This window comes from Triticum dicoccoides, chromosome 4A (assembly GCF_002162155.2).
Source record: "Triticum dicoccoides isolate Atlit2015 ecotype Zavitan chromosome 4A, WEW_v2.0, whole genome shotgun sequence".
Classification (NCBI taxonomy): Eukaryota; Viridiplantae; Streptophyta; class Magnoliopsida; order Poales; family Poaceae; genus Triticum; species Triticum dicoccoides.
This window is the reverse complement of record NC_041386.1, coordinates 578,693,416-578,707,671: the sequence shown is the minus strand read 5'-3', so window position 1 is coordinate 578,707,671 and position 14,256 is coordinate 578,693,416.

The window sequence follows — 14,256 nt, the reverse complement described above, 5'->3', positions numbered from 1 at the left end:
AAACACGTCATGTGCTCCTAACAGTCCTTCGGGGAACTCCAACTTGTAGGCAACTTCTCCCATACGCTCCAGAACTCGGTATGGTCCTACAAATCTCGGGGCTAACTTTCCTTTTACTCCAAATAGTTTAACTCCTCGGAGTGGTGACACACGAAGATATGCTCGGTCCCCAATCTCATAAACTACCTCCTTGCGTTTAGTGTCTGCATAACTCTTTTGTCTGGACTGAGCTATCTTCAGTCTATCTCGAATCAACTTGACCTTCTCTTCGGACTCCTTAATTAAATCTGGTCCAAACAACTGATGGTATCCAACTTCATCCCACATTAACGGTGTCCTGCACCTTCTCCCATACAAAGCTTTGAAAGGTGCCATCTTCAAACTAGCTTGGTAACTATTGTTGTATGAGAACTCTGCGTAAGGCAAATTATCATCCCAACTAGATCCATAATCTAGAGCACAAGCTCTCAACATGTCCTCCAGATTCTGATTGACTCTCTCAGTCTATCCATCTGTGTGCGGATGAAAAGCTATACTGAAATCTAGCCTGGTACCCAAAGTCTGGTGCAACTGATTCCAGAACTTCAAAGTAAATTGTGTTCCTCTATCTAATATGATGGTCCATGGAACTCCGTGCAGACATACGATCCTGGTCATATATATCTTGGCCATCTTCACACTCGTGTAAGTGGTTTTCACTGGGATAAAGTGAGCCACTTTGGTCAAGCGATCAACTACTACCCAGATGGAATCATATCCCGACCGTGTTCTGGGTAATCCGGTGATGAAATCCATGCCAAGCTTGTCCCACTTCTAATCGAGGATCGACATAGGCTGCAGTAATCCTACTAGCTTCTGATGTTCTGCCTTCACTCTCTGACATACATCACATATGGGTACATACTCGGCAATATCCTTCTTCACACCTGTCCACTAGAAATGCTCCTTCAAATCCAAATACATCTTGGTGTTTCCGGGGTGTATTGAGTATGGCGAGTCGTGAGCCTCCTGAAGTATTAACTTCCTGATCTCTGCATTATTAGGTACATATACACGATCCTCAAACTAGAAAGTTTCGTGCTCATCCTCATGAAAACCCTTGGCTTTTCCTTTACTCATCATCTCCTTTATCTCAGCAATTTCTTTGTCATCCTTCTGAGCTCCTCGAATCTTTCCCAATGATGTTGACTAAACCTCCATTGCTGCAGCAAAACCTCTTAGAACTATCTCCAAATGGAATTCCTTGAGATCGTCAACTAATTCATGCGGTAATCCTCCGCTTACGAGGGTATTGACATAACTCTTCCGGCTCAAAGCGTCTGCTACGACATTGACCTTTTCCTGGTTGATAGTGTAACTTCATATCACAATCCTTTATAAGCTCCAACCATCTCCTTTGCCTGAGGTTTAGCTCCTTCTGAGTGAAAATGTACTTTAAACTCTTGTGGTCCGTGTACTGATAACCCACAAGTATAGGGGATCGCAACAGCTTTCGATGGTAGAGTATTCAACCCAAATTTATTGATTCGACACAAGGGGAGCCAAAGAATATTCTCAAGTATTAGCAGCTGAGTTGTCAATTCAACCACGCCTGGAAACATAGTATCTGCAGCAAAGTGTTTAGTAGCAAAGTAATATGATGGTGGTGGTAGCGGCAACAAAAGTAAAGACAACAAAAGTAATGTTTTTGGTATTTTGTAGTGATTGTAACAGTAGCAGCGGGAAAGTAAATAAGCGTAAACCAGTATATGGAAAACTCGTAGGCACCAGATCAGTGATGGATAATTATGCCGGATGCGGTTCATCATGTAACAGTCATAACATAGGGTGCACAGAACTAGCTCTAATTCATCAATGTAATGTAGGCATGTATTTCGTATATAGTCATACGTGCTTATGGAAAAGAACTTGCATGCCATCTTTTGTCCTACCCTCCCATGGCAGCGGGGTCCTATTGGAAACTAAGGGATATTAAGGCCTCCTTTTAATAGAGAACCGGAACAAAGCATTAGCACATAGTGAATACATGAACTCCTCAAACTATGGTCATCACCGGGAATGGTCCCGATTATTGTCACTTCGGGGTTGCTGGATCATAACACATAGTAGGTGACTATAGACTTGCAAGATAGGATCAAGAACTCACATATATTCATGAAAACATAGTAGGTTCAGATCTGAAATCATGGCACTCGGGCCCTAGTGACAAGCATTAAGCATAGCAAAGTCATAGCAACATCAATCTCAGAACATAGTGGATACTAGGGATCAAACCCTAACAAAACTAACTCGATTACATGATAAATCTCATCCAACCCATCACCGTCCAGCAAGCCTACGATCGAATTACTCACGCACGGAAGTGAGCATCATGAAATTGGTGATGGAGGATGGTTGATGATGACGACGACGATGAATCCCCCTCTCCGGAGCCCCGAACGGACTCCAGATCAGTCCTCCCGAGAGGTTTTAGGGCTTGGCGGCGGCTCCGTATCGTAAAACGCGATGATTTCTTCTCCTTTATTTTTTTTCTCTCTGAAAGCAAATATATAGAGTTGGAGTTGGCGTCGGAGGGCATCCAGGGGGCCCACGAGGTAGGGGGTGCGCCCTAGGGGGGGCGCCCCCCACCCTCGTGGACAGGGTGTGGGCCCCCTGATCTTCATCTTTGGCGAGGATTTTTTATTATTTTTTCTAAGATGTTCCGTGGAGTTTCAGGTCATTCCGAGAATATTTGTTTTCTGCACATAAAACAACACCATGGCAATTCTGCTGAAAACAGCGTCAGTCCGGGTTAGTTCCATTCAAATCATACAAGTTAGAGTCCAAAACAAGGGCAAAAGTGTTTGGTAAAGTAGATACGATGGAGACGTATCAACTCCCCCAAGCTTAAACCCTTGCTTGTCCTCAAGCAATTCAGTTGACAAACTGAAAGAAAGAAAGAAAAACTTTTACAAACTCTGCTTGCTCTTGTTGTTGTAACTATGTCAAGCCAGTATTCAAGTTTTCAGCATAGATCTAACTAACCACATTTGCAATAATTCTCAGGTCTCATAATTACTCATATCAATAGCATAATCAACTAGCAAGTTATAATAATAAATCTCGGATGACAACAGTTTCTCAAAACAATCATAATATGATATAACAAGATGGTATCTCACTAGCCCTTTCTGAGACCGCAAAACATAAATGCAGAGCACCTTTAAAGATCAAGGACTGACTAGACATTGTAATTCATGGTAAAAGAGATCCAATCATAGCCATGCCCAATATAAATTAACAGTGATGAATGCAAATGATAGCTGTGCTCTCCAGCTAGTGCTTTTTAATAAGAGGGTGATGACTCAACATAAAAGTAAATGGATAGGCCCTCCGCAGAGGGAAGCAGAGATTTGTAGAGGTGCCAGAGCTCGGTTTTGAAATAGATATAAATTGTATTTTGAGCGATATACTTTCATTGTCAACGTAACAACTAAGAGATGGCGATATCTTCCATGCTAAACACATTATAGGCGGTTCCCAAACAGAATGGTAAAGTTTATACTCCCCCTCCACCAACAAGCATCAATCCATGGCTTGCTCAAAACAATGAGTGCCTCCAACATACATCAGGTCCCAGGGGGAGTTTTGTTTGTAATTAATTTTGATTCAATTTGCATAATGCATGGAACTGGGCATCCCGGTGACCAGCCATTTTCTTGTGAGTGAGGAGCGGAGTCCACTCCTCTTGAGAATAACCCGCCTAACACGGAAGATAAGGACAGCCTTGGTTGATACATGAGCTATTCGAGCATACAAAACAGAATGTTTATTTGAAGGTTTAGAGTTTGGCACATACAAATTTACTTGGAATGGCAGGTAGATACCGCATATAGGAAGGTATAGTGGACTCATCTGGAATAACTTTGGGGTTTAAGGGATTGGATGCACAAGCAGTATTCCTGCTTAGTACAAGTGAAGGCTAGCAAAAGACTGGGAAGCGACCAACTAGAGAGCGACAATAGCCATGTACATGCATTAAAACTAATAAGCATTGGATGCAAGCATGAGTAGGATATAATCCACCATGAACATAAATATCGTGAAGGCTATGTTGATTTGTTTCAACTACATGCATGAACATGTGCCAAGTCAAGCCACTTAAATCATTCAAAGGAGGATACCACCCCATCATACCACATCATAATCATCTCAATAGCATGTTGGCACACAAGGTAAATCATTATAACTCATAGCTAATCAAGCATGGCACAAGCAACTACGATCTCTAATTGTCATTGCAAACATGTTTATTCATAATAAGCTGAATCAAGAACGAGGGGCTCATCATATTTACAAAAACAAAAGAGGTCGAGTTCATACCAGCTTTTCTCATCTCAGTCTGTCCATCATATATCATCATAATTGCCTTTCACTTGCACGACCGAACGATGTTGGACTAAGCTGGAATCTGCGAGCATTCAATAAACAGGAGAAGACAAGGCAATATGGGCTCTTGGTTAAATCAACAATAATGCATATAAGAGCCACTTCAACAATTTAATTATGGTCTTCTCCTACTGACCCCCAAAGAAAAGAAAAGAAATAAAACTATTTACACGGGAAAGCTCCCAACAAGCAAAAGAAGAACGAGAAATATTTTTGGGTTTTCTTTTTAATTATTACTACTACAGCAGAAAAATAAACTACTACTAATTTTTTTTGGTTTTTCTTAAGGTTTAACAAACACACTAGAAGAAAGCAGGAAAAAGAAAATAAACTAGCATGGATATTACAGTGAAAGAGTATGAGCACCGACATCTCGTAATGAGTGTGTGTGAACATAAATGTAATGTCGGCGAGAAATATGTACTCCCCCAAGCTTAGGCTTTTGCCCTAAGTTGGTCTATGGCCACGGCTGGCCTGGCTGATATCCATAATAATAGTTATTGGGGTCATACTGTGATGAGGAAGAAGAAGGCTCCGATTTCCACTGGCTGGCAATCATCTCCGGATCCCACTGATAGTTAGACTGCCATGAAGGATCAAATTGTGGTTCCGATTCTGGCTCCTCGGCTGGTGCAGGGTTCCGGTAGGCGTGAATAGCCATCAATGGAACAAGGTACGTGCCTACAGTCAAATCAAACAAAGAAGGAACAGGCAGGATAATAGTCTCAGGATGATGTTTGTTAAAGAACAATTGATATTTAAGCTCTCCTCCCTATTCTTAACAATAAAATCATGTGCCACCATACTTTTATGATCTAGATAAACACGAGGCAGAACCTTTTCTTCCTTCTTAGCATGCCTAATAGGTATGTTAAAATGTATGGCTAGGCGTGTAGCATAGATGCCTCCAAAGATGGGGCCTTTGGTACGGTTCATACTTAACCGTCTAGCAATAATACCGCCCATACTAAAAGTGTTATCACTGTATAAACCGTGGAGCAGAATAATAATATCAGGGACACTAAGGTTTCCATAGTTTCTGCGTCCAATTAAACAACGACTAGCAAATAATGCAAAGTAACATAAAACAGGAAAATGTATGCTAGTGATTCGTGCATCGGAAACCTTCCTAGTTTCTCCTATAGTGATAGTATCAATAAACCCAACCACATGATCATGATGTGTTTCTTCTGTCTTGCCCTCAAAAGGGACTAAAAAAATCCAACAAAAATCATAAAGTGACATCTCCTTATGCTCATCATATAAATGAAACTCCACCGTAGGTGGTGAGTTCCTAGAATGAAAATGAAAGTTTTGCACAAAGGTATTTGTTAGTAAGAGATACTGATCGCATTGGTCGTGGAGGAAAGCGGTGAAGCCTGCATTGTGAGCCAATTCATGAAAATCTTCATAGATACCGACTGCTCTCAAGAAATCATCAGAAGGCCATTCACACGCCCGAATCTCCGCGGTGCGCGGCAAATTATACTTAGGCTTCAGTGCCTTTTCCTTCGAGCTTTGGCTCGATGAGCCCGTCAATAATCTCCTCATCATTTTCTGAAAAATTCTAAAATTTTATAGTAACTTCAAAATAAAAGTAAACCAAACTCAATAATATTGATAGCAACTATTCCTACAAGTGCCTAGGGCCTATATCATGTATCAAAACTACCTTTGACCATATAAATTTGACATGCAAGCTCAAGAACATGGTCACCTATGCAGCACAAATTTGCAAAGAATAAGGCACTAGAACAAAAACTAATTGGACCAATGGAGGAGTCACATACCAAGGAACAATCTCCCCAAGCAGTTTTGCGAGAGGTGCTTTGAGCAAGGAGATCGAAAATCACGACAAAAGTGGCTGGAACTCGTGCTTGAGTTGGTTTTTCGGGTTTGTGTGAGACAAAGGAAGAAGATGGGTGCTGGGATAAGTGGAGGAGGGCCACCATGGGCCCACGAGGCAGGGGGGCGCACCCACCACCCTCGTGGCCAGGTGGCAGCTCCTCCCGCGGTAATTTTTGCACAGTAAATCCTCAAATATTCCCGAAAAAATCATATTAAATTGGCATGTCATTCTAAGGACTTTTATTTTCGGGATATTTTTATATTGCACGGGTAAGTCAGGAAACAGACAGAAAAATACTATTTTTACTTTATTTCTACTAATTAACAAAAAATATAGAGAGGGTACAGAAGGTTGTGCTTCTAGTTTCGTCCATCTCATGCTCATCAAAAAGAATCCACTAACAAGGTTGATCAAGTCTTGTTTACAAACTCATTCCGATAATCATGAAACCGGAGAAATTTCGAATAACACTAAGTTACCTCAACGGGGATATGCACATCCCCTATAATTAGTATATCACATTTCTTTTTGATAGTAGGAAGAGGAAATTCAAAACCTCCAATTATAATCGATGGAATTTTTCCAATGGAGTTGATACTATCAACTTGAGGTTGTTTCCTCGAAAAGTGTACCGTATTCTCATTACCATTAACATGAAAAGTGACATTGCCTTTGTTGCAATCAATAACAGCCCCTGCAGTATTAAGAAAAGGTCTTCCAAGAATAATAGACATACTATCATCCTCGGGAATGTCAAGTATAACAAAGTCCGTTAAAATAGTAATGTTTGCAACCACAACAGGCACATCCTCACAAATACCGACAGGTATAGCAGTTGATTTATCAGCCATTTGCAAAGATATTTTGGTAGGTGTCAGCTTATTCAAGTCAAGCCTACGATATAAAAAGAGAGGCATAACACTAACACCAGCTCCAAGATCACATAAAGCAGTTTTAATATAATTTCTTTTAATGGAGCAGGGTATAGTAGGTACTCCGGGATCTCCAAGTTTCTTTGGTATTCCACCCTTAAAAGTATAATTAGCAAGCATGGTGGAAATCTCAGCTTCCCGTATCTTTCTTTTATTAGTAATGATATCCTCCATATATTTAGCATAAGGATTTGTTTTGAGCACATCAGTTAATCGCATACGCAAAAAGATAGGCCTAATCATTTCAGCAAAGCGCTCAAAATCCTCATCATTATTTTTCTTGAATGATTTTGGAGGAAAAGGCATGGGTTTCTGAACCCAAGGTTCCCTTTCTTTACCATGTTTCCTAGCAACAAAGTCTCTTTTATCATAATGTTGATTCTTTGATTGTGGGTTATCAAGATCAACAGCAGGTTCAATTTCTACATCATTGTCATTACTAGGTTGAGCATCATCATGAACATAATCATTAATATTTTCACTAGGTTCATGTTCATTACCAGATTGTGTTTCAGCATCAGACATAGATATATCATTTGGATTATCAGGTGGTTCAGCAATAGGTTCACTAGAAGTTTGCACAGTTCTATCATTTTTCTTCTTCTTCTTTTTAGAATAACTAGGAACATCAATATTATTTGTTTGAGAATCTTGCTCGATTCTCTTAGGGTGGCCTTCAGGATACAAAGGTTCCTGAGTCATTCTTCCAGTTCTAGTAGCCACTCTAACAACATAATCATTTTTCTTACTATTCATTTCATCAAGCACTTCTTTTTGAGCCTTAAGTACTTGTTCTACTTGAGTGGTAACCATAGAAGCATGTTTGCTAACAAGTTTAAGTTCACCTTTAATATTAGCCATATAATCACCCAAGCGTCTAATCATATAAGCATTTTCTTTTAATTGTCTACCAAAATAAGCATTGAAGTCGTCTTGCTTAAACATAAAGTTATCAAACTCATCCAAGCACTGACTAGCAATTTTAGTAGGAGGAACTTCAGCTTTATCATATCTATAGAGAGAATTTACCTTTACTACCTGTGTCGGGATATCGGGATCAGGAGGTTCTTCAATAAATAAAGGATTGAGATCATATGTTTCTTCAACAGGCGGTATATTTGGACCATGTATTTCTTCAATAGGAGGTAAATTCTTAACATCTTCAGCTTTAATACCTTTTTCTTTCATAGATTTCTTTGCCTCTTGCATATCTTAGGGACTGAGGAATAGAACACCTCTCTTCTTCGGAGTTGGTTTAGGAATAGACTCAGTAATTGGAGCAGGAGCTGGCTCAGGAGGTGCCCAATTATTTTAATTTGTCAACATATTATTCAATAGAGTTTCAGCTTCATCTGGTGTTCTTTCCCTGAAAAGAGAACCAGCACAACTATCCAAGTAATCTCTGGAAGCATCGGTTAGTCCATTGTAAAAGATATCAAGTATTTCAGGTTTCTTAAGAGGATGATCAGGCAAAGCATTAAGTAACTTGAGAAGCCTCCCCCAAGATTGTGGGAGACTCTCTTCTTTAATTTGCACAAAGTTGTATATTTCCCTCAAAGCAACTTGTTTCTTATGAGCAGGGAAATATTTAGCAGAGAAGTAATAAATCATATCCTGGGGACTACGCACACAACCAGGATCAAGAGAATTAAACCATATCTTAGCATCACCCTTTAATGAGAATGGAAATACTTTAAGTATATAAAAGTAACGCGATCTCTCATCATTAGTGAACAGGGCAGCTATATCATTTAACTTCGTAAGATGTGCCACAACAGTTTCAGATTCATAGCCATAAAACGGATCAGATTCCACCAAAGTAATTATATCAGGATCAACAGAGAATTCATAATCCTTATCAGGAACACATATAGGTGAAGTAGCAAAAGCAGGGCCAGGTTTCATTTTATCTCTAAGTGATTCTTTGTTCCATTTAACTAATAACCTCTTAAGCTCATATCTATCTTTTCAAGCTAAAATAGCGGCAGAAGATTCCATATCTAAAAGATAGCCCTCAGGGATAACAGGCATATTTTCATCATCACTATCATCATCGTATTCAGATTCAATAATTTCTTTTTCTCTAGCCCTAGCAATTTGTTCATCAAGAAATTCACCAAGGGGCACAGTAGTATCAGACATAGAAGCAGTTTCATCATAAGTATCATGCATAGCAGAAGTGGCATCATCAATAACATGCGACATATCAGAACGAATAGCAGAAGCAGGTGTAGGTGTCACAAACTTACTCATAATAGAAGGTGAATCAAGTGCAGAGCTAGATGGCAGTTCCTTACCTCCCCTCGTAGTTGAGGGATAAATTGTTCTCTTAGCGTCTTTCAAGTTCTTCATAGTGTCCAGCAGATATAAATCCCAAGTGACTCAAAGAATAGAGCTATGCTCCCCGGCAACGGCGCCAGAAATTGGTCTTGATAACCCACAAGTATAGGGGATCACAACAGCTTTCGAGGGTAGAGTATTCAACCCAAATTTATTGATTCGACACAAGGGGAGCCAAAGAATATTCTCAAGTATTAGCAGCTGAGTTGTCAATTCAACCACACCTGGAAACTTAGTATCTGCAGCAAAGTGTTTAGTAGCAAAGTAATATGATAGTGGTGGTAGCGGCAACAAAAGTAAAGACAGCAAAAGTAATGTTTTTGGTATTTTGTAGTGATTGTAACAGTAGCAGCAGGAAAGTAAATAAGCGTAAACTAGTATATGGAAAACTCGTAGGCACCGGATCAGTGATGGATAATTATGCCGGATGCGGTTCATCACGTAACAGTCATAACATAGGGTGACACAGAACTAGCTCCAATTCATCAATGTAACACTACAAAAAAAATACACTTCCGTGATGATACGTGTTTGTCACAGTAGGTCGCTTTTTTTTCATGCATGTACATCCATGACAAATTTACGACAGAATCAAGATAGTCATACCTGTGCTGTCGTAGAAGTGTTCCATGACATTACCAAAATTATCATCACGGAAGTGTCCACTTCCATGACGATAAATCGCGCGTCACAGAAGTGCTTTCGTCAAGGGTGACTGACACGTGGCATCCACCGTAACGGAACGCCGTTAAGCTATCGGGTCGGGTTTTGGATCCGATAACCCGTTAACAGCCCCGACCAATGGGAAATTTCCACGTGTAAAATTCTTATTGGCTGGACGAAACACGTGTCAGCTCGTCAGCGGGTCAGATAGGTGCCTATGATACGTTGACACGTGGCACGGCCCAACAGTGGCCCATTCCTGTGAAAAGGACGGCCCGTTTGATTTGGTCAAAAGCTGGCGGGCCGGCCCGTTTGACTTGGTCAAAAGCTGGCGGGCCGGCCCATGGAAAGCTTGTTAATGGCGTGTTCGCATATAGCCCATTTACAGCCCGCTAACCCAAGGCCCGTTACGCCCTATCCGAATTAGGCCCAGTAGCATCATCTGGGCCATCCACTATGATTCCAGCCTGTTTTCACTTCTGGCCCATGTATAGCCCATGACGTCTTTCGGCCCATATGAGGCCCTTTGTAACTCTTGGCCCATTAGCGGCCTGTGCTGAAACTGGCCCGTAATGAACAGTGTATTACTTTACACCCATTAATGGCCCATGGTGAAACTGGCCCGTAATGAATAGTGTATCACTTTATACCCATTAACGGCCCGTTATTCCGTTGGGACGTTTCCAGCCCAAGTTAACTTTCGGCCTTCTGAGGGCCCATTTATTCTTGGGCTCATTTGCAGCATTCGGTTACTTACGACCCGTTACTGTCATTTTCTGCTTGTGGGCCAAATTCAGCCCGTCGTTACAGTCGGCCCGTTTGTGGACCGTTAGTCTGTTGGGCCATTTTCATAGCATCACCAAATACGGCCTATGAACGGCCCGTTATGGTCAGCCCATAAAACATACGATTTCTATTAAAGGCACGTCTACGGCCCATTAAAGGCCCATACAAGACCCATAAATGTGCTGGCGGCCCATGGATCCTAGGAGACATACAAGGCCCATGGATCCTACGAGACGTAGAAGGCCCATGGAACCTACGAGACATAGAAGGCCCATGGATCCTACGAGACGTAGAAGGCCCATGGAACCGACGGCCCATGAAGGGCCATGGTCGGGCGAATTGGCCCCCGTTTGAACGATATAGCATATTCAGAGAATTATCCTACTCAATACTATCACCTCTAAAAAGACTACACAATTACAACAAAGAGATCAAGGCATAGAAAGGTAGAATAATCCTACACTATACAATAAAGAAATTACAGCCGATTATACCCACTTGGCATTATGGTTCAGCACAGGTGATAATAAAGATACAAAAACAGCAAATTACATACACTGGGCAAATACAACTCATACATCATGGACGCGCATCAACTTAACTCCATTTAAACTATAATCTCTTCAGAAAATAGGATTGGCCGGATTCAGATAGCACAAATTTCAGTCTGCAAAATCTCCAATTCCTTCATGGTTACCTCAGTGTCTTGTTTCATTTTTTGACTCCTGCATCCAATACCTGCATGTCCAGTCTCAACTTGTTGATTATACGTTGAAAATCATGTACATGTTGTCTTGCCACCTCTAGTTGATGCTCGAGAACATCAGCACGTTCCAATTCCAATCCATAATCATTCGGTAACGGCCATGCCGCACTGCTCGCAGATCTTTGTGTTGATGTCACTTCATCCTGAAATGTTTCTGTAAGTACACATGACTAGGGCAAAAATATAGTTACAACAGTGAAGCGAACAAGACACTATTTTGTACTACATGGAAAAACAGGACTAACAATAATGTTACATGTCACTTAAAAAAATGTTACACGTCATGAAGCATAAGCAGGTGATATTTTAAAAATTATAAAAAAGATAGTCTGTGCAGCCTACATACAGAAACCCATCTTAGCTCACCAGAGGAGCATGATGTTGGGGCCCAATCGAAAACACAGACAAGTTACAAATTTAGACATCACATTGCGTATAAGTAAGCAAGCAGTTGGCCATTCTGTGCCTCAATTAAAGTCTTAGGGAGCATAATGAACAGCAGAGGGTTTCATACAAACATACTACAGCAGGCAAAACTATGCAATCATTAGCGTAGTATAAACTAGATTGTGAGCCTCATGCAATAATAGTTGGTTAATAGACTTCAAAGCTTCAGGCATACTTCGGCAGAGTAATTAATTGGTAAGGCCTTTAATTATGCCAACTAGTAGTGATACATGTACCGAACATCAGGCATGATTGTTTGGGCATCTCATTAACTGAGGACAAATAAAGCAATTGAAAAGAGAAAATTAACTATGCCTGAAACAAACAAGGAATTGAACTGTTGAGTTGCATACAGTGACTTACCTTAGCAGGTTGAAGAGGCTCAGCACAGCTCCTTCTTCTCTTGCAAGGCTCCTTCCTAACATCTTGTACTTGGAAATCCTCAATCTTATCTTCATTTCACCCCCTCTGCAAGGTGACACAAACTAGTTACTCGTCTCCTTGGAAGATAAATATGCATACTTTCTAGTCCGTGAACACAAAAGCATGAGATTATAACAAAACAACACCACATAACGAAACATGCCGCATCTCTTGCACTTGCACACAATGAAATGAGCATTTACTATGTCTGCACTATGTAAAAACTAGGCATACCTTCGAACTGGATCTCCAAGTACTCTTGGAGAGCCTAATGTAGTGTACAGCCAAACCTTTATGTCACCTATGAGTTAGACAAGGCCCCACTACAGCAGCCCTTAGTGTTTAAATCGTTGACAAGCTCTGTTAGAGTGTTAGGTCAAGAACATCAAGTAATCAAAGCAAACAGTCCTAGTATGGCTGGCTGATGCAAACAAGCAATTGAACAGAAGTGTGAGCAAATCTTACATTTCAACAAAAGAAGCAAAGAAGGAGGCTTAAAGACCATCACTTGACTGACCAGATTTAATGGACATTTAAACATCATGTGCAACGTATGAACTAATATAAACATTGCATATTCCAGATTCTACAATGGAATGCACATGTATTAGGTTATGCCATGTATGATGATGCCTAAATGTACAGATAGCAGGCAGGAGTGATTCATCATTGCACGCACAATTGAATTGCAGGTTAAGGGCCAGTTCGATTCCACCTTTTCAGGGCATATTGTCAAAATAAGCCATAAAAGATGTAACGAAGTCATTTTTGAGTGATGGGCTTGGGCTTAACTAATTTCGCTTTGGAGGGGGGGTGGGTGTTTCGGGTAGAACCTCACTAAAAATTGAAGGGAAGGGGAATAGTGAAATGACTCTGTTGTCTGCCTATATTACACTCAAAATGCAACTGCTGACGCCCGTGTCACACCTGACCCTCAAGTAAAAACAAACACGCAAGCATTCATTACCCTGCCCGCTTGCATCTCCTCTCCCCTTTCCCTCTACCTCGATCCCTTGCCTGCAGCACTAGGGTTCCTCCAGCGAGCCGTCGCCACTGGTCCCATCTGGCCTTGTCCTCGACGATGCTATGTCCAACTAGGCTACATGGCCGACGGGTAGGGGCAAATCTCCTTGGCTTCTCCTCCCTCTGGCGCCGCCCCTCATTCTCATGGTCTCCAGCAACTGCTCCACTGTGGTTCATCCAACGCACTACTCCAGCGGGCGCTGCACAACTACGGCTGATGCCACACTGTGGCAGAAGGCACCTTATTCCCCCTCCCCTCCTCCCAGGCCATGGCCTTGAGGTGCTGTTGAAGGATGAGCTCATCCAACAAGGTGAGGATCTCCTCTGATTTTTTGCCAAATTTTCATTCCGATCCACTATACGATGAATTGCTATGAGCTGCTTCTGCTGTTGCTATATGATGCATTGCTATGAGCTGCTCCTGCTGCTGCTATATGATGAATTGCTATGAGCTGCTGCTGCTGTATGATGAGTTGCTATGAGCTGCTGCTATATGATGAATTGCTATGAGCTGCTGCTGCTGTATGATGAGTTGCTATGAGCTGCTGCTGCTGCTATATGATGAATTGCTATGAGCTGCTGCTGCTATATGATGAGTT